This window comes from Cebus imitator, unplaced genomic scaffold (assembly GCF_001604975.1).
Source record: "Cebus imitator isolate Cc_AM_T3 unplaced genomic scaffold, Cebus_imitator-1.0 Scaffold43, whole genome shotgun sequence".
Taxonomy (NCBI): domain Eukaryota; kingdom Metazoa; phylum Chordata; class Mammalia; order Primates; family Cebidae; genus Cebus; species Cebus imitator.
This window is the reverse complement of record NW_016107358.1, coordinates 8,093,495-8,114,963: the sequence shown is the minus strand read 5'-3', so window position 1 is coordinate 8,114,963 and position 21,469 is coordinate 8,093,495. Positions and strand designations below refer to the sequence as shown.

Genomic DNA, 21,469 nt, shown 5'->3' with positions numbered 1-21,469 from the left:
ATGCTGCTCCACATCCGATTGCACAGAGCAAGCCCCGTGTGTCAGCAGAGCTGAGGCTGAGAAAGCCTGCCTGAAAGGTATGGTAGCTGTGGCCTGGGTCTCATCTACAAGTCCACTGGGTGCACTCCCTCTATTGCTTGCGATATATTTAGAAATCTGAAATTCCATAAAGCAAATAAGCTCTTATTTGCCTCTGAGGTACCATAGTTGGCAAATTCGAAGTTTCACAGAAAATTTGAGGTTGAGGAAAACATTAAGTGACGTTAAATGTATTTTAAAACCCCATAGTAAATGAAAGTTCTAGAAGTCATCTACTTCTAAAACAAACCAGATTCATTGGCTCTGTGAAGCTGTTCTGGCAGATGGACAGCTCAGCTTGCTTGCTTTTCTGTCCTTCCCTCCCTTCCTCCCTTCCTCCCTCCCTCCCTTCCTTCCCTCTCTCCCTCCCTCTTTCTCTCCCTTCCTTCCTTCCTTCCTTCCTTCCTTCCTCTCTCTCTCTCTTTCTCTCTTTCTTTCTTTCTCTTTCTTTCTTTCTTTCTTTCTTTCTTTCTTTCTTTCTTTCTTTCCTCTTTTCTCTTTTTCTCTCTTTCTTTTCCTTCCCTCCTTCCTTTCCTTTCCCTCCTTCCATCCCTTCCTTCCTCTCTCTCTCTCTTTCTTTCTCTTTCTTTCTTTTTCTTTCTCTTTTCTCTCTTTCTCTCTTTCTTTTCCTTCCCTCCTTCCTTTCCTTTCCCTCCTTCCATCCCTTCCTTCCTCTCTCTCTCTCTTTCTTTCTCTTTCTTTCTTTTTCTTTCTCTTTTCTCTCTTTCTCTCTTTCTTTTCCTTCCCTCCTTCCTTTCCTTTCCCTCCTTCCATCCCTTCCTTCCTTCCTCTCTCTCTCTCTTTTTCCTTCTGTTTGAACTAGCCCTTACTTGCTTGACAGTTAATGTTTTTGCTGTCTCCCTTATTTTATTTTTTCAAATTTTTGCAAAATTCTTACATAACCATCTGCCCTTTTTGTAGGGCAGTGTTTCTGAGCTGGGTCCTCTGTCCACGTATCCCTTCTTGAAAGGGTGGATGGCTGCCAGCTCCGTGGTGGGGAGGGATGAGGAGGGAATAAGGGGATGCAGGGTAGGAGGCAGTGATGCTTTTTATGTTAAGGGACCCCAGACCTCAGACTAGAAATGTCTAATATAGTGACAGGAGTGATCTTTTAGCCAACAAGTGCTACTGATCTGACCCTTGGCCTTCCCTCACCACCACCCCCACCTTCCCACCCCCGCAGCCTATGGCACAGACAGGAGGTAAGGAAACCATGGAGGGGAGAAAAAAGAACAGGGAGACAGAGCGACTGAATTCCAGAAAAAGGACTGCCAGTGGTAGACAGACAGTCACCCCCAGAGTGGCCTGAGCTCCCACTCACGTTATAGATACGTGCAATACTTGAAGACAGTTCTTACAATCTTGAGCCAGCAGTCATTCTGTATCCCACTGGTATCAGTTGCACTGATGGTGCTCAGGGCCATTGCTCTGCAGCCACCTTTGTATTCCCATACTTGGGAAATGAGTCCTGTTCCTGCAGAATGCCCTCTGCCATTCTGGCATTTTTCTGCCTTCCCCTCTAAACTATAAACTGCCAACTGCCAACTCTGTATCTCCATTTACAGCTTCTCCCAAGCTTGAACCTTTTGTCACCCTGATCACCTTGCAAGTACCTCACCCTGCAGGTACTTGTAAAAATGAAAGTCCTCTCCTTTCTTTCTGGAAGGTGATCACTATGCACCCAGCCTTCTAGGCCAGGAACCTTACTGCTGTCCTGACACATGTCTCTCCTGCCGCCATGTTCAGTCAGTCACCAGGCCCTCTGCAAAACCACACACCAGTCTGGCCTTGGCATTGGCTGTTCCATCGCTTCTGACCTAAGGCCCTCATCAAGTCACAAATGCCTCCCAAGTTAATTTCCTGCCACCAGTTTCCCCCCACTGTAGTTCATCCTCCACTCTGCTGCCAGAATCATCAAAACTAAAGCTGTGTGTATTGTTTGCCTGCTTAAAAACATCTCTTGGCTCACTGTTGTCTACAGGAAGAAATCCAAACTCCTTAACTTGGCATACGAGGAACTTCGTCTGCTTCCAAGCCGAATTTCTAGTCTCAGCTCTTGTCACTCTCTTCTACCCCACTGCCACACTGAATTGATTCTTACTGCTTCCTGTTGGTTGGATTGTTCATTCTGTTGCATCCCCATCCCCGTCTTCCAGCAGTAAACATTTCTTACTCTTTTTTTAAGACCCAGCTCAAATACTACCTCTTGTAGGGAGAATTAGCTCTTTGGTTGTGAATAACTTTTGCCACCATCTGTCAAGTCTTGTCTATTGTAATTTATCTGTTAACATGTTTCTCTCACTTCAAGAATATTTTTCCATCTCTACCTAGAATGACTGCTAGTTGGTGCTCACTCGGCACTGTGTGTTGATTTCTAATACAAAAATGAGTTTTTTTTAATTTTGGAGAACAGCCACATGTAATTTGGAAGCTAAGGCCTAAATAGTGCTACAGATTCAGTGAAGGAAATGGACATGAACTAACCATTTCAGCATACCCGTCATGCAGAAGGTGGTGCTAGGTGGGAAAGAATTAAGTGCGTTGGGGGGAAATAATTTTGAATTACAGAAATTCTAAAATAAAAGTTGGCTCAGCTTAATTTAAAAGTGAAAAAACTTCTTGTTAATGCCTGGTTGCGCTTAAAGTGGTCACACTGGGACCTTTGCTAATTATAACCATTTTTCATGGCTCTTGGTTTGAAGTTTACATTAAATAGGAGAGATGGGCACACAGATCAAAGACCAAAATCATTTCAGAGCTCCAATGTGTGGGCCCATTTTCTCTGCTTAGAGTTTTGTTTCATTAGTGGTATGAGTTAATAGGAGTGTTGGGCTGTGTATAATTTAACTTCTGTTTTTTCCGTTACTCCTAGGATTTAAAACAGAATACCAAGCCAGAAACCTACAGGGTATAAATCTTGCTTTATGTGTTTGTATGTGTGTGTATATGTGCAGTATATACATGTGATAGTAGTTGATTATAGATCATATTTGTAAAAAATCATTTTTACTGTTTTGGGGGAGCTTCCTTTATTCTGACACTTTATTAAAAAAAACTTCTCTGAATATACAAAATCAAAATCTGAGTTTTCTCTTGAAAGAGGTAGATATATTTTCAGAAATAGGAGAGATAACCAGGAAGATGGGTGGGTGTTGTGAAATACAAAGGTGTGACCCATGTGAATGGGTTTTCTTTTCAAACAAGGAATCTTTTTTTTTTTGTTTGTTTGTTTTTTGAGACAGGGTTTCTCTACGTTGCCCAGGCAGGTCTCAAACTCTGGACTCAAGCAGTCCTCCTGCCTCAGCCTCCCAAAGTGCTGAGATTACAGGTATGAGCCACTGCGCCTGGCATGAATTTAAAAAAGCAAAACCAAAAAATGACAACGTGTGGAAGTTCTTGGTATAAGATTAAATTCTGATTGATTAAAAATATGTTACTAACTTTAAATATTTTTAAATAAGCTCTTACTGGCCGGGTGTGGTGCCTCAAGCCTGTAATCCCAGCACTTTGGGAGGCCGAGGCGGGCGAATCATGAGGTAAAGAGATCAAGACCATCCTGACCGACATGGTGAAACCCTGTCTCTACTAAAAATACAAAAAATTAGCTGGGCATGGTGGCGTGTGCCTGTAGTCCCAGCTACCCAGGAGGCTGAGGCAGGAGAATTGCTTAAACCCGGGAGACAGAGGTTGCAGTGATCCGAGATTGTGCCACTACACTCCAGCCTGGCACCTGGCAACAGAGCAAGACTCTGTCTCAAAAAGAAGAAAAGAAAAGAAAAATATGCTCTTATTTGCTAACTAGAGTTCAGGCTCAGATCTAGCAGATATATTCAGATACAATATTCTAACATAGGTTTTTTTTTTTTTTTGGACACGGAATCTCACCCTGTTGCCCAGGCTGGAGTGTAGTGGCACGATCTTGGCTCACTGCAGCCTCCACCTCCCAGGTTCAAGTGATTTTTCTGCCTCAGCTTCCCATGTAACATAGTCATATNTCCCAGACACTCAGGAGACTGAGGTGGGAGGATCACTTGAACCCAGGAGGTTGAGGCTGTGGTGAGCCGTGTGCCACTGCATTCCAGCCTGAGACCCCTTCTCCAAAACAAACAAACAAACAAACAAACAAAAAAAGTGCATAGCATTGATGAAGCATGAACAGTACTTATATAACAGTGAGAAACAGACTTTATGTTCTTACCAATGGGAAGAAACCAATGGCTGCCTCCTAGTCTACCCTTTTTCTTCTTTTAATTTCCTGATGCTTAAAAGGAACAGGAAAAATTTCTTGTAGATGGTCTGAGCTTTTGACTGATTTTTAGTTGAGATGTACACCTAATTATTATTATTTCAGATAGGGCCTTGCTCTGTCAACAGAGTGGAGTGCAGTGGAGAGATCACGGTTCACTAGCACCTCGACCTCCTGGGCTCAGGCTATTCTCCCACCTCAGCTTCTTGGTAGCTGGGACCACAGGTGTGTGCCACCACACCTGGTTCATTTTTTTTTTTTTTTTTTTTTTTTTTTTTTTTTTTTTTTTTTTGTGACAGTCTTGGACTGTCTCCCAGGCTGGAGTGCAGGGGTGTGATCTCAGTTTACTATAATCTCCACCTCCTGTATTCAAGTAATTCTGCCTCAGCCTACCGAGCAGCTGGGAGTACAGGCTCACGCCACCACACCCGGCTAATTTTTGTATTTTTAGTAGGGATGGGGTTTCATTATGTTGGCCAGGCTGGTCTCAAACTCCTGACCTCAAGTGATTTCGTCCACCTCGGCCTCCCAAAGTGCTGAGATTACAGGCGTGAGCCACTGCTCCCAGCCCAGAAAATAAATTTTTTAAAGTCATTTTTTCTTTTACTTTAGGAATTTTAAATGTTTTGGAAAATAATTTTAAAAACTAGTGAACATCTCAAACAGGTTCTCTATGACTTGGTCAGTTAAATCTGTCTGTATTTAAAGTGTTTTACTTAAAAGTTTAAATCCTAGTAAAATTTAAAGGAGGCTTAACTTGCACGTCTCTGAATTTGATTTGTATTTAATTCATGAAAATAAGGTTTCTGAGAACCATTTGTTCAAAAGCTTAATAAGGCTTGACAACCTTCTGTCCTGAAGTGTGATTCAGTATCAGATTTAGCCTCCTTTTGGAAATAGGCAGTTTTCTACCACCAAATTTGCCAATCCCGTGGTGTTATTTTTATTTTAACATTTCAGAGTTTTATTAATTTAATATTTGAATATGTACTATGCAAGGCTACTGTGTTAAGCACCAAGCTTACTGGTATGGGAAAGACAGTTGAAAGCCTCATGGTGTGGCAAGAAGTCATTTCTGATGGGGGAAAAAAAAGCCTCATGGCGGATATATTGCATTGAGTCAGTGGGCTTGGTAGTTCACACCTGTAACCCCAGCACTTTGGGAGACCAGCCTGGCCAAAATGGTGAAACCTCATCTCTACTACAAAAATTAGCAGGGTGTGGTGGCAGGCACTTGTAATCCCAGCTACTCAGGAGGCTGAGGCAGGAGAATCGCTTGAAACTTGGAAGCAGAGGTTGTAATGAGCCGAGATCATGCCACTGCATTCCAGCCTGGGTGACAGAGCGAGGCTTCATCTCAAAAAAAAAAAAAATAAAAGAGGCAGGGCGCGGTGGCGGGTGGATCACCTGAAGTCAGGAGTTCACGACTAGCCTGACCAAAATGGTGAAACCCTGTCTCTATAAAAAAATGAAAGAAAGATACATGTTCAGCAGTTAAGAAGTCATTTTTAAACACGTGCTAAGTACTACAAGTTAAATACATTGGCCTTTGTGTGTATGGGAGGAGTGGAAGATGCTGGGAGGCAGGTCAAAAAAGGCATCCTGTGGAAGTGACATTTGAGCTAATATCTGAAGGGTGGGTGAGAGGAAAGAAAGTATGTTAGAGAACAGTTTGTACAAAGGCCCTGAGGTTGGAGAGAGGTGTGCATCCGGGGAAATGAGAGAAGCACAGTGTGTTTGGAGGAAGACAAGACACAGAACCAGTGAATGAGAGGCATGATGTGGTAGGTAAGGGCTAGAGCAGGCTGCTAGGAACTCTGGGAAGCTATGAAAAGTGTTAAGCCAGAGTAGCTTGATGAGATTTGCATTTTTAAAGATTATTTCTACCCAGAGTTGAGAATAGACCTAGCTAGAAGGAAGCAACTGTTTGTCTTCTGTCTATCAGTTAGAATGCTAGTTTTTGAAATTTTGAAAACCATTGGTGGCAGTAGAGAAAAGGGAGCTTAGAAGGATTTGATAAAGGTTTAAGAGGTGGGAGGGGCTTGGTGATGAGGCAGGGTGGGGGAAGGGAGACATGACTTCCTGGTCTCTAGCTTCTGCAGCTGAGTGGATGGTGATGCCTCTGACAGTAAAACGCTGAATCAATCAAGGATTTTGAACAAGCTGTGTTCTCTACCTTTTAAAGAGTTCTGTTTCTCCCGCCCCACCTTTTTTTTTTTAAGCTGTTTCTTTACTTGCACTGTGTTTTAGTTGGTTAAAAATTATGTACCTAGGTCGGGCGAGGTGGCTCATGCCTGTAATCCCAGCACTTTGGGAGGCCAAGCTGTGCAGATTGCTTGAGGTTGGGAGTTCGAGACTGGCCTGGGCAATATGGTAAACCCCGTCTATACCAAAAAAATATAAAACTTAGCTGGGCATGGTGGTACACACCTGTANAATGGAGTCTCACACTGTCACTCAGGCTGGAGTGCAGTCCCGTGACCTCGCCTCACTGCAGCCTCCACCTCCCAGGTTCAAGCGATTCTTCTGCCTCAGCCTCCCAAGTAGCTGGGAGTACAGGCATGTGCCACCATGGCCAACTAATTTTTTGTATTTTTAGTAGAGATGAGGTTTCACTGTGTTAACCAGGATGGTCTTGATCTCCTGACCTTGTGATTTGCCTGCCTCGGCCTCCCAGAATGCTGGGATTACAGGCAGGATCCATAGCGCCTGCTCTTAGACCTAAATCTTAAGAGCACTGACGTTTATTTTAGTGATGCTTTATCTGTTTGACTTGAGCGTAGGGTTCATGGGAAGAGCCTTTGGGTAGGGACCAAGCTAGGATTCTCAAACAGTGGCTCAGGCCTTTTACTTAGCCTCAGAACTCCTTTCATGACCTGATTTTCGAAGTTATTTCTTAGTTGGAACCACATAAGGGACCTCGGTGATCACCCAATCCCCTTAATATATTAGTTACATCAGTGTTTTGCTTGATTTGTAATCTTTGTGAAAACAAATTTCATTCAGTCAACAGCACTTGTGTGTCTACTGTCCTGGGCCCTCCACTAGATCTGTGGGTGCCAAAGGAAAAGATTTGTTTGACCCCTTCCACAAAGAGTGGAACTTGTCCCCGTGGAGTGATTGTCCATCCAGTATTTAAATACCTCCGGTGATGGCTGACTTGCTCCCTACCCCCAGGCAGTCCTGTGGTTTCTACTACTATAACTTTTTTTTTAATGGCAAAAAAAAAAAAAAATCTTTTTGGAGCAAAACTGACAGTGAGGTGTTTTCCACTGGGTTGGTACATATTAGAAGCTGGGGTGCAGGTGTGCTGCCCTGCTTTATGCAATGCAGGGAGGCAGGGTGCAATCTGACCTTGAGACCTCCATCAGGGTGTGCTCTGGCTGCCCAGCAAGTGGCTGTCTCCTACTTAGGATTTCTGCTCCCCCAGGGAAGGTGTCTCCCTTACTTGGATGCATGGCCCATCTCCTTTTGTGTGACTTGGGCCACCAGCCTTTAAGATGGTATCACATGAAAGTCTTATTGGGTTCCCATTTTGGATAATGCTTTTCCCTAATGTCATCCAAATAACTCATCAAAACCTCAGGTGAGCCCCATTATTTAGAGAAGCTCTAAAGATGCTTCTCTTTTATAAGTTATCAACCCTGATGGATATAACCTGAACATGCATTTGGGCCCCAGGTAGCGTTCTCCTGTATTGAGGACAACATGAATTTCCATCTCTCTCTTTTTTTTTAAGGGATGGAGTTTTGTTGTGTCACCCTTACTGGAGTTCAGTGTTGTGATCATGGCTCACTGTAGTCTCGACCTCCCAGCTTCATCGTTCCGCCTCAGCCTCCTGAGTAGCTGGGCCTACAGGCCGGCACCACCATGCCTGGCTAATTTTTAAATTCTTTTTTAGAAGTGGGGGTTTTACTGTGTTGCCCAGGCTGGTCTTGAACTCTTGGACTCAAGTGATCCTTCTGCTTTGGCCTCCCAAAGTGCTGGGATTATAAGGCATGAGCCACCACAGCTGGCCCAGTCCTGTATTGGATTGGATGACTTGAATAGACAGGAACAAAACTCAACAAAGACCTTCTACTCTTCACTTTGTCTGATTAGAATAGCTTGGTGAGGAGATGCTGGGAAGAAAGCTTTAAACACTTGACTTAAGCATATTTTTGAGAATTTGAATGTTAAGGTACTCTACAAACAACTTGGAGACTTTCACCTCGGTGTGACCTAAGCAGGTGTGTGGATTTGGAGGTCAAATGAGAAACTGTGTTATAAATATGGCGTACTAGATAATTGCCTTGTTATGAATATCCAAAATTGGTGTCCATAGTACATTTAGAAACCAGTTTCTGGTGACAAGCACATATCAGCTCACTTTCAGATAACGTATCCACAGCTACTTATTTTGGAGACTCCTGGATAGTGGTGACCACACACAGTCTCTGCTGGGTGATGTATTTTACCTTAAACATTTGTGTTTTTACATCACTGTGATGTTGCCCCTCGGGGCCCTAGTGTGTTGGTTTCTCTAGGCTTTAGAGTATTGGCATATCTTACATACAGCTGTTTTCTGGATATGTTAGACCATTGTTGCATCATCTGTGAATGAAAATTGAATGTCTTTTATGTAAAGCTCCCAAGAACCTGAGGAGATTACTGACATTAGTTAATAAAGAAATACATGTTTTGGAATTTTTGTGAGTTCTCCTTAGAGAAGTTCAGAGTGGCATCAGTTAGGCTAGGCCACGTTCTGTGTCTTAAGGGTATCTGTGATATGTCCCTTCTTTGTGTATCCAAAGGCATTGTCATCTTGCTAAGAATGTGGGATTGGGATACATGATGTAAAAATTACTTTTTCCTCAGAAGAGTGGACACTCTGCCTTAGAAAGAGAAGTATATGCATGTTTGGTCCTGTTGCCGCAGTAAGCGCTGGACGGGGGTGGTCACCCATCTGAGAGTTTTGTCATTGATTTTACTTTTTGTTTAAGCAGATCTTGATGTAGATGTGGCGAACATTGTGACCTGTGTGTTCTGAAGCTTTCTTTGTGCCTTTGTCTCTCCATTCTGCCCTAGAGAGTAGATGTTCCTGTGGTCATGTGTTCTTTTGTGGTGTGTTCAAGAAAAGGGGGAGGGGTATATGTATATTGGAAAGATGGTGTGGTTAGCACTGACCAAATTATTTTATTTATTTATTGGACAGAGTGTTCCCTCTCGCCCAGGCTGGAGTGTAATGGCGTGATCTCGGTTCACTGCAGCCTCTGCCTCCCAGGTTCAAGTGATTCTCTTGTCTCAGCCTCTCAAGTAGCTAGGATTACAGGTGCTTGCCACCACGCCTGGCTAATTTTTGTATTTTTGGTAGAGGTGGGTTTCACCATGTTGGCCAAGATGGTTTCAAACTTGTGATCTCAGGTGATCCACCCAACTTGGCCTCCCAAAGTGCTGAGATTACAGGCGTGAGCCACTGCGCCTGGCAGCACAGGCCAAATTATTATATTTAGAGATGATGATTTATTTCATTGTTATCTTTGTAGGAAATGGAATTTTGGAAGGGCCCATTTAGCCAGCTTGTCTCTAAGAAGTCTCATAGTAGGTAGCATTGCCTCATGTCTCTTCAGAAAACTGAGTACCCAGAAATCCAGCCCTAAACACCAGAAACTGCAAGTGGTTATATTATAAATTAATCTATCTAGAGTACTTTTAAGTTCAACCCACAGCATTCAAGTTAACAGGCCACCATTGGTGAAAAACATCCCTGGGCCAGGCCCTCCTATATTTGCTTTAAATCAGGTAAACCAGAAGTTAGGCATTTTAGTTTCTCTTCTGCCCATGCTGTACGTATTACTCCATAGGACTCCATTCTGACATGTCAACAATCTAAAGTTATAATTTAGTTTTCACCCTTTGTTGGTTGTTAGGTTTTTCATGTAGAAATACTCCCATGATGGCAGTAGGAGCAACAGTCGTAAGATTTAACATTTATTGAGCCCATACTAGTTAACAGCAGCTTAAATTCTTTTCATGCATCATCTCATTCATTCATCATAACAATTCTTTGACCCCATGATGTAGATGCATTTGTTATCCCTATGATTCAGATGAGGAAATTGAGACCCAGAGAGGCAGCCCAGGAGGGCTCAAACTGTGAAGTGTGACTCAGAGCTGTGCTTCTGACCCCTGCCAGACTACCCGTCATAGGGACATGATCCATTCACTAAACAAGTACTCACTGAAAACCTGCTGTGTGCAGAGCCGTCCTTGTGAGCCACATCCAGGGGAAAACTGTTCTGGCTTGTGTAAACAGCAGATTACAGCTTACCAGTGGAACAGCTTATTCTAGCTGGTATTTGACAGCATAACGTACACTTCACTTCTGTGATGGTCAGGAGGGGACATTCGGTGTTTTGTGGAGTGAAAGTCTTGCAAAGGTGGTGTTAGTACAGAAACTAGCTGACTGGGATTTGGGTGCCCTTAGAGAAGGGAGGTCAACAAAACACTAAAGCAGAAGGCTGGCAGGGAAAGACCTGGTGGAGAGGTAGGGTGAAACATGGGACAAATCCTGCCAAGCAAGGAATTGTCACCCTGTTCCCCTTGAGTGTGGAACGGAGATGATCTTTTGCATGGTGGGAGATGCCCCAGAAGTGGAAGAGTGGGGGCTTGGACTCCAGGCTTCTGCTGGTCTTCCATGTGGTTAATGGGGGGGTCTCCCTTGTCTCTTGAAACCTTTCATGTGGGCACCACTTTTAACCTCCCTGAAAGCACTCAGCTCTGTTTCAGACTCATAGGTTGCCCACTTTTGAAGAGACTCTAAATTCTATAAGCATTTGGGAATCTAGTTTTGCTTTGGGTAGGGCCAGGTCCATTGTTGTTTTATAATAGTTTATTGTTATTTTACGTAATGTAGAAACTCAAGATTTTGCCTCAGAACTGGTATTGGGGTGATTCTATGAGGTCCAGTGACATGTGGCGTGGTTCAAGTATGTATAGCCTCTGGGAGGTATTCTTTGTTGTTTTGCTTTTCAAGCAGGAAGAGCCATGTGACTGGACGGCAATGAGAGGAGGCTGCCCTGTCTCTTAGAGTGTGTTTGGGATGGGGGTCCCCAGTGTGCCTTGCTCCTTTGTTGAGGGTGTTGGAGCAAGTTATGGAACTGGCAGATCTTGCATTACGATGAGTATTTCAAGATGTGTTTCCTGCTTCTTCCTGTCTGCAGAGAAGGACTGTTTTGAAACTAGTAACAGAGAATTACGTCTTGTATGCTACCAGCTCAGTTATAACTGACCTATCTTCTTTATTTACTACTATTATTATCATTGTTATTTTGCCCGTGGCAGCTGGGTAGTTTCAGCCAAATAATAGTGAAAAGCAATCTGGATTAGGAGGCCAGCATTCTGGGCTCCTTTTTTCCCATCTGTGGAATATCACCATCAGCGAGCCTGCATGAGGAACTGTTTCTTGACACCTGCTCTGGAAACTCAAAGATGGGTAAAACATGGTCCCTGCCCTAAAACTCATCAGTGCCTCATAACCAGCAAGGACAACTGGAGGGGGCCTGTGAGTGGGAAGTGGTTGGGAAAAGAGGAAGTGATGCCCTCAAATGTGCAGGGCTTGCCACGTGGGGGAGAAGGATGTGGGGAAGGGAAAACGTCCTTCTAGGCAAAAAGCTGTTTAAGTACAGGCCCTGGAGTAAGAAAATACAAGGTTTTGGCAGGGTGGGGTGGCTCACGTCTGTAATCCCAGCACTTTGGGAGGCTGAGGCGGGCCAATCATGAGGTCAGGAGTTCGAGACCAGCCTGACCAACATGGTGAAACCCCGTCTCTACTAAAAGTACAAAAATTAGCCGGGCTTGGTGGCAGGTGCCTGTAGTCCCAGCTACTCAGGAGGCTGAGGCAGGAGAATCGCTTGAACCTGGGAGGCGGAGGTTGCAGTGAGCTGAGGTCACTGCGCTACTACACTCCAGCCTGGGCAACAGAGTGAGAGGCTTAGTTGAGGACAGGGTAGGGCAAGAAGTGGGATGTGACTACAGGATAGGGCTTAGGCGTGTTGTATTGAGTTGGGATGATGAGAGGTATTGGCCCTGGAAAAATGGACAGGAGCTTGGTGGTGGAGGCCATTGTGAGCCATCAGATGCTTTGGAGCAAGACTGTGACATGAGCAGCTCTGTGGTTCAGAGAACTGCTAACCCTTTAGAAAATTTAAGTCAGAGAGGAGACAAGGTGTTTACCAAAATGCAGTGTGAACTAGGAATTTGGTACTTTCTTTAACAGAATAATTTTTTTGCTTTTTTTTTTTTTTTTTTTAACAAGTGATTTTTCAGCCTAGGACATGTGGGCTGCTTTCCAAAGCCTTGTTAAATGATAGTGGAAAGGTGGGAACATTTATTTTAGGCAAATAGAATTTAACAATGTGTAGACTTCCGTAATTGTGTTTTACTAATTGGTACTTATTTAAGGTCATCAGAGGAGAGGGACTCATTTCTTTTCTCAAAAATCTTGAGGGATGGACACTGGGAGCTGAACTGGAACGATGTATTCCTAGTAACCACAGGTTTGGTGTGTCGGTTGGGAGTGACTGGGGTAGGACTGGGTGTGAGCAGAGGGCCAGCTAATTTGCCGTCTTGATGACTCTGTGGATGACAGCTTTAGGGGCTGGCAGTATCTGGTGGAAACAGAATCTGCTCAAAAGGTGGAGCTGCCTTACAGCAGTTGCCAGCTTGCCGCTTACCTGCAGAGCACGTGCCTTCGTGGGTCATGGCTCTGCCTCTCAGGTGTTCCTGGTCCTCTGCTTGGATCCACCCCCTCACTGCAGCTGAAACAGGCAACAAAGGAGCATCATGTGCCCAAGGCCTGAAAAGTTAGAGTGGTTGTGAAGGAAGTCAGACTGCAGGCCCCAAAGACAATTAATGGTGTAGTAATTATTGTAGAGATACAACATTGCGTTGTACTCTCAGGTTTTCAGACTCCTCTGTCCTCTAGGGAAGAAATACTAAATTTTTTATAGTCTGACTTTATACATTTCTAAGCCTTATACTCATGGACTAAGGGACTTGGATGGGAAGGTTGTGCACAATGTAGGTAGGCCTCCTGTAAATGTGGGTTGAACAGAATACATACCTCAGTCATTTTCGTCACTGAAAATGGATTTATTCATTCTGTGATTTTCCGAATGTTGGCATTTTTTGTTTAGTTTTGTTTTTTGATGTGTTCTCGCATTTGAGCTAGGATTGTGCAAGAGAAAGTAGGGTGCTGGAAAGCTGAAGTAGAGCTTTTGGGGGACCTAGAGGGGAGCTGGGTTGAGAGTAGTGTCTGAAAGTACTGCTTTTAGTGGGTTCCTTCTGCATATGTGACTAGGGCCAACTACTTAGGGGAAGCACAACACCATGTATGTCTCTGTGTAATCATCTCAACAACCTCATGAGGTGTAGCTATTATTTTCCCTCTTTAAAAAGACAGGAAACTGAGGCTTAGAGATGCTTCTGTTTCTGAGATCATGCAGCTAGTGACACATGATCAGGAAGCTTTATGGCAAGCTTTAAGAGGAGTGTTTTAGATAATCTCAATATACCTTGATACCTGGAGAGTTTCTACCACTTGACTCAATTTGTTTGTCTTGGGGCTGGGTGTGGTGGCTTATATCTGTAATCCTAGCACTTCTGGAGGCCAAGGTGTGGAAGATCACCTGAGGTCAGGAGCTTGAGACCAGCCTAGCCAATATGGTGAAACCCCATCCCTACCAAAAATAGAAAAATTAGCCAGGTGTGATAGTGGGCACCTGTAATCCCAGCTACTTGGGAAGCTGAGTCAGAAGAATTGCTTGAACCCAGGAGGCGGAGGTTGCAGTGAGCTGAGATCGTGCCACCGCACACCAGCCTGGGCAACAGGCTGAGACTCTGTCTCAAAAAAAATAATTGTTTGTCTTGATTCTTCTTGGTTTGCTTAGATTCAAGCATAATACATTATTTGAATGTCTCTAGTTTCATCTGAAATATCCTTAATTGAGCAATTGCTGTGTTTAGGATTCTAGGTTTAGGCACGGTGGAGTTTGGTGGTTCTTGCCTTTTGGGAGTTGACGTCATGAAAGGAATTCTTCTGCCATGTGGACCCTGAGCTAAGTTCCCATGGGAGGACCAAGGCTCACGGAAGTTCAGAGGAGTAGATCTGCACTTCTGGGAAAAGCACAAGTAAGGGTTAAGAGTCCGAGGGGGAAAGCAGGTTGGTTTTTAGTTTACAGTGTAATTTGGTGTTGAGGAAGGTGTCTTGAGAAGATGGTAGTGGTGCAAGGTGGAATGTGGGGCAGGATTGGACCTTTTCTTCTTTAAGTGGTAGGGAGTCCAAAGTGAGTAGAGAAGTGACAGGTTGGCCTACTAAGAACTTGGAGACACCTTCAACAGTGGGCACGTGGTTTGGGTGTCTGCGCTTTCGGTGGCTGCCGTGGCTCACTACACTGTTTACTTTTGACCTGAGGCAGAGTGCATCCCATGGCAGCTGGTACAGGATGAACCAAGAGGCAGCACCCAGGATATCTGAATTGCCTAAAGCCACTGCAGTGATGTACATACACAGTGAAGCTTTATTTCTTTAGAGCCATAGACTTGTTGAAAAGCTGAATCACATACTCTGGCTTAATATGTGTCTTCGTGGTTACCAATTCCAGGTGAGCCACCTTCAAGAGGGGTAACATCCTGTTGTTGGAAAGGTGCGGCCAGGCAGCAGGGAACCTGGGTTCTACTTTAGTCCTGACATAGGAAGTTTTGGTTCATATCCCTTTGGTCTGGTAGGCCCCTTTTGGGTGCTTGTTTACTGAAATGATGTATCATGTTTATAATGTTGGTAGATGAGTATATATGCGAATACCTCTGGTTTACTGAAGGTAGAACCAAGAGCTTTCCTGCAGTCTGTGTTGAATGGAGCCACAGGTCAGTTAGGACACCTGGCCCAGAGCACCTTGAGCTGGTGGGCCTGCTCGTGGTCCCAGGTGTTGTAGTGTGGGACTTGAGCCCACTCTACTGACTCTCCCCTCCCCAGCCCAATTTTGGAATCATGCTGAGTCTTTACCTGTTGCTGTTCTCTGCCTCAGTCCAAAAGGTTTGACAAGGAGTGCCTTCACCCATCTAGATAAATGACTTTTACTGATAATTCCCCCAAATCATTTTATCTTCATAGCCAACACTCCTTCCTCTTAAAAACCTGCAAATAATCCCTTTCCATTCGTCTCCTTTACTCTTTCAGTACTCTGGTAAAGCTGGAAGTGCCTGAAAGAGGCAACCGGAGCCAAGGCTGCCATAATCCACATGCTCTGGACGTCACCCTGGGTGACTCAGATTTGGTTGCATTTGTCATTTCACAACCACCTGCATCTGATCCCACTGTGTGGCAAACTCTCTGCTGGGAGTCTCTGCCTGGTGCCTGGTCTTGGGAGCACAGCGTTCTTTTCCAGGATTGCTTTTCCCAGCTCTTTCTCTCTAGCTTTGGCCATAGGGTTCATTAGTGAAAGCTGCCATGTCTGCCTACCCCATTCACTTTTGTTAATAATCATTTCTTTTTTTTTTTTATTTTTTTGAGACAGAGTCTTGCTCTGTCACCCAGGCTGGAGTGCCGTGGCGGGATCTTGCTCACTGCAACCTCCGCCCGCCTCCCCCTAGCTTCAAGCCATTCTCCTGCATGAGCCTCCCAAGTAGCTGGGATTACAAGCGCCCATCACCATACCTGGCTAAGTTTTGTATTTTTAGTAGAGTTGGGAGTTTTACCATATTGACCAGGCTGGTCTTGGAACTCCTGATCTCATGATCTGCCTGCCTCAGCCTCCCAAAGTGCTGGATTACAGGCATGAGCCACCACGCCTGGCCATTAATAATCATTTCAAAAGAAAATATGTACTATCATATGCCAGTCATGTTAAATGCTTTCTGTGCATTATCCTCATAGTCCTCACAACAGTCTTATCAATTATCCTCATTTTGCAGATTTGGAAGGTGGCAACTGGGGAGGTTGCCCTCATCTTTTCAGTTACCTAACTTAATATACAGGAGGAATTGTACCTCTTGCATCTGTATTTCATCTCATTTAATCTTTGCATTGATTTATAAGTTCACTATTATTTCTATTTACAGATGAAGAAGCTGGGGCTTAGTTTGAATAACTTGCCCAAGGTTGCTCTAGCTAATTAGTGAGAGTCTGAATTCAAACCCAGGCCAGTGTACTCCAGTACAAGTGCTCTTCATCTTTGCTCATCTGCATTTGTTTATTAAGTAAAAATATCTACTTTTTGGGCTGACAAAGCTGATGGCTCTTCGAACTCCTGGCCTCAAGGGATCCTCCCATCTCGGCCTCCCAAAGTAGCGGGATTACAGGCATAAGCTACCATGCCTGGCCAAAGCTAATCGTTTCTATTGGATTTGTTTTCTAATGCTTTCTCCTTTTTAAATGGGGGAAGAGAGGGAGATGATGTACTATAGTGTAAGCTCCTTGAGGACTTTTTGTTCTTTTTGTTTTTGTTTTTGGAGACAGGGTCTTTGTCACCCAGGCTGGAATGCAGTGGTTTCATCTCGGCTCACTGCGACCTATACCTCCTGGGTTCCTATGATTGTCATGCCTCGGTATCCCAAGTAGCTGGGACTACAGGCACGTGCCACAATGCCTGGCCAGTTTTTGTATTGTTAGTAGAGATCAGCTTTTGTTTGTTTGTTTGAGATGGAGTTTTGCTCTTGTTGCCCAGGCTGAAATGCAATGGCGTGATCTTGGCTCACTGCAACCTCTGGCTTCTGGGTTCAAGCAGTTCTCCTGCCTCAGCATCTGGAGTAGCTGGCATTACAGCAATGGGCCAGCATGCACAGCTGATTTTTGTGTTTAGTAGAGACAGGGTTTCACCATTTCGGTCAAACTGGACTCAAACTCCTGACCTCAGGTGATCCACCCGCCTCCCGACTTAAACTGAGATGAAATACAGATTGCAATTCAGACCTTAGGTTATCCACTGCCTCCCAAAATTAAATGAGATGAAATAAAGACTGCAAGAGGTACCGTACCTCCTGTATATTAAGTTAGATAACTGAAACCACCTCCCAAAGTGCTGAGATTATAGATATGAGCCACTGCACCCAGCTGAGATCGGGTTTTACCATGTTGCCCATGCTAGTCTCCTGGCCCTCAAGCAATCCATCCACCTCAGCCTACTAAAGTGGTGGGATTAGAGGTGTAAACCACTATGCTCTTTTTCTTTTTTCTTTTTCTTTCTCATGACTACTTTTGTGCCAGCTTGTTCTTTTTAGGCATTTTATTCACTGATGCATCCCAAGCACTTGCCATAGTTAGTGCCTGGCACATACTAGGTGCTCAATGAGTATTTGTTGAAGAAATGAAAGAGGAAGGGGTTATTTGACCTGTTTCACAGGTGGCAATATTTACACAGAGCGGTTGGATGTCCTGCCCATAAGCATGCACAATTGTTGAAAACAGCTTTTGCTCTTCACACACAGATTTTTTTTTTTTTTTTTGAGACGGAGTTTCGCTCTTGTTACCCAGGCTGGAGTGCAATGGCGCGATCTCGGCTCACCGCAACCTCCGCCTCCTGGGTTCAGGCAATTCTCCTGCCTCAGCCTCCTGAGTAGCTGGGATTACAGCCACCCACCACCATGCCCAGCTAAATTTTTTTTGTATTTTTAGTAGAGACGGGGTTTCATCATGTTGACCAGGATGGTCTCGATCTCTTGACCTCGTGATCCACCCGCCTCGGCCTCCCAAAGTGCTGGGATTACAGGCGTGAGCCACTGCGCCTGGCTCAGATCTTTTTTTTTTTAACATTTTTTTTTTTTTTAAATACATATAAAATGGAAGGCATTAGATCTTAGACATGGGATTATAGAGTGATATAACACGCTATTAATACTTACCCAGTGTCTGGTACACTGTAAACATTCAGTAAGTGACTGCTGTGGTTGGAGCTTCTTTTCTGCATGTGCCTTGATTTGGGGTAGGATTGCCACACAGATTATGAAAGTTGAAAATTTGTGAGCCATGGAAACCTTTTAAAAACATGTTTAGTTAATCTAGTGTTTCTATCTTTGCTATAATATCCTTCAAGCAATACAAGTAGTCAAATTGGTAAAATGAGTTCACATCTATCTTGGGCAGGTGGACAAGTGGTTATGACTGGCAAGATTTGATTAATGGTATTTGCATTTTCCCTGTTTACAATCATAGAGCATTTCACTGGAAGGGGCCTCAGGTAGGCATGGCTTCTTTCTTTTCCTTATACCCCCTTACCTTACAGGTGAGGAAAATGAGGCCTAGAGAGATGCAGGGGCAAGCTGGATGTGGAACTCTGGTCTTGCATGTCAGATTCTCTTAGAATTCAGCTCACCCTGCCAAATCCAGGTGCTTGGAGTGTTGTCCTCAGTGGTTTGTCTGAACACTTGCATGCCGGAGCCACAATTATTCCTGCTCTGATGTTAATAGCAGATTATATCAATAATCCACCAAGAGCCAGTAAGTCAAAATCAGGACTGTTTAAACATTTTTTTTTGCCATCATAAAATGTTCTTAGCGAGACATGGTGGCACACCTGTGAAGTCCCAGCCACTTGTGAGGCTGAGGCAGGAGGGTCTCTTGAACCTAGGAGTTTGAGATCAGCCTGGGCAGCACAGTAAGTCTCCATCTCTAAATAAGTAAATGAATGAATGAACTTATTCACTGTAGATAATAAGAAGGAATATGAAGAAAAAACAAGTTATAATCCTAAATTAAGATTATAAAGTATGTAGTCCTAAGGATTAAAAATTATTTAATCAGATTAAAAATTATTATCATCAGATTTTTAATTATTTTACTGCATATATGACAACAATAGAAGAATTATAAATGAACTTAAAGGAAAAAACATCTAATGATGCAAAGAGGAAAAAGAAAAGTAAAATTATTTATGCCTTCAAGTAAGAGGAAACCATTGTTGATACTTTACTGTATATCTCCTTCTAGATGGTTTTCCATGGATATATACACATATAACAAAAATGGGATTTATTGTGGACAATTTAAAAACCTATTTTTGTACATGTCTTTATACCATATGTTTTAGAATTTTAATATGATATAACAAGGCTTTTTTGGTGTATTCAAATATTCTTGAACATGAAAATCACATTATTTTGATGTGGTATAATTTGGGGGACAAGGTCATAGGCTAATGTTTTAATTATTTTGCATTCCCTGGGCACTCATTGTGTGAGTGAAGGAAAGGTAATCTTCTAGGTTACATGAAACTAATATAGTATTAAACTTTTTATGGTAAATCGTGAATACGTAATTCATCAGAAATTTATTTTAAAGAGGGAAATACTGAACTGACAAAACGTGTTTATTTTTGGATAGCATGTAATCTGTCATCTTATTACCTCAAACACGTGAGGGTTACTGATGAAAAAAATATCGAGCAGTTCGAAAAGTCCTTCCTCTAGAGGGCTGGCCTCTCTTGTGAGGAAGGCATTTGTCCTCTTATATAGGGCACTGTGTTGTGAATGTAGGATTGATGTGTTGTGTCCTTTACCTGTGATGATGGTTTGTTTGTTTTTTTTTAAGGCAAAAACACATGTAATTTTATTTTTGTTTAACCTTAAGCTTGCCAGCTTCTTTCCCTGAACAGCATTTGTCTTGTTTTGGTACCCACCTATACTTACATTGGAAACATACTGAAAACTACTTAGTGATTCCACTTTGAATTTATAGTCATATGAGTAAGATGTTTTGAATATAGGCCTATCCATATGCCCAATATAAATTTCAGGAACTCTTAATATATCTTCTTTTACAGAAACTCTATCTCTATCCTGATATAATTAGGTTGGTTAAGAAAATTAAAGGCCACAGGCCAGAAAACTAACTTCCACAAATGCAACAAAAGGAAAAGTTTTTCCAAGTACCTCTATGCAATGGGAAATCTTTCTTTTAAGTACCAAGTCAATTTCTTCAACTGTAAATGCATTCTAATTTGATGGTTTTCAAATATAATGCAGTAACAACAAAATATAATAAAATTAAGACTATAAGAAAACAGTAAATGGTATAATTCAAATAATGACAAAAATAAAATTACATTATGGATTTTGTAATCAATGTATAATTATATATTTAAATTTTACTTTACATACATAAGATCACAGCTAAGGAGGTTCACCATAATTTCAAATTTTATCACAGTCACTTGTGCTATTTTATCACATTTGAAAATATTCACTGTTATTTATTTCAAACAGCAATCTATAAATTTGTTTTCTTCAGGATAATTTAAAAAATTAAATGATGTGTTGAACATACTACTAAAGGAACTTTACTTTTTGATTATGGCCTCTACATTGAAGATCTGTAGGAATTTTTCTAATTATTTTCACATCTTCCTGTGACCTCTCTGTTCATAGAAATATAATCTTTGAAATAATTTGTGTGAATACTTTACAAATCAAAAATGGATGCACATGACCGTATTATCATTATCACTAATTTTAGCAGTCTCCTAGATATTTTTTATGTCATTTTTCTTGCTTATGTCAGTAATATGAACGTGCTCTTAATATAACATAGTATTTAATTACATCAGTTTTCCATCAGCCCACCAAAGTCACTTAATTATATTGGCCATTTCCATCGATTGGCAGGAGGCTCTTCTACTGACAGCTCCCATGGTTCCTGTGTCATCTTTTTCTTGCCAGACTTAGTTCATATTCAGCTGCTTTAACCATAACCAGCTTCTCTTTTGTAATCTGTTCTATATACTTTATGTATGCTGCATTTTTAGGGATTCCCTCAAGAGCATCAAGAATCTTTCTGTACAATATTCTTAGCTTCTTGTGTGGACTTTTGCACACAGCCAATCCCACAAGGCCAGTGGTCTTTAGCACACCCGCCATGACAGCGCTAACGAGTCAGTGACCTGTGGTTGTATTTTTATTGAATGTTTTTCTTTAAATCAATGTCATGTTACTTGGACATTCTAGAGCAGTTATTCTCAGTCTTTTTAAAAGTAAGATACTCTTTTAATGTAAAAAATTTCCAGACCCGGGCCGGCGCGGTGGCTCAAGCCTGTAATCCCAGCACTTTGGGAGTCCGAGGCGGGTGGATCACGAGGTCGAGAGATCGAGACCATCCTGGTCAACATGGTGAAACCC

General features: G+C 42.8%; 1 protein-coding gene and 1 pseudogene across 5 annotated transcripts in view; one reads left to right on the top strand and one right to left on the bottom strand.

Annotated features, from left to right (window-relative positions):
• RREB1 (ras responsive element binding protein 1) overlaps positions 1 to 21,469 on the top strand; it is a 150,903-nt gene that overhangs the window by 6,953 nt on the left and 122,481 nt on the right. The gene's annotated exons all lie outside the window — the stretch shown is intronic.
• Positions 19,884 to 21,351, bottom strand: LOC119470895 (annotated as a pseudogene). The gene has a single exon (XR_005199875.1). The product of XR_005199875.1 is annotated as an NADH dehydrogenase [ubiquinone] 1 alpha subcomplex subunit 5-like (transcript).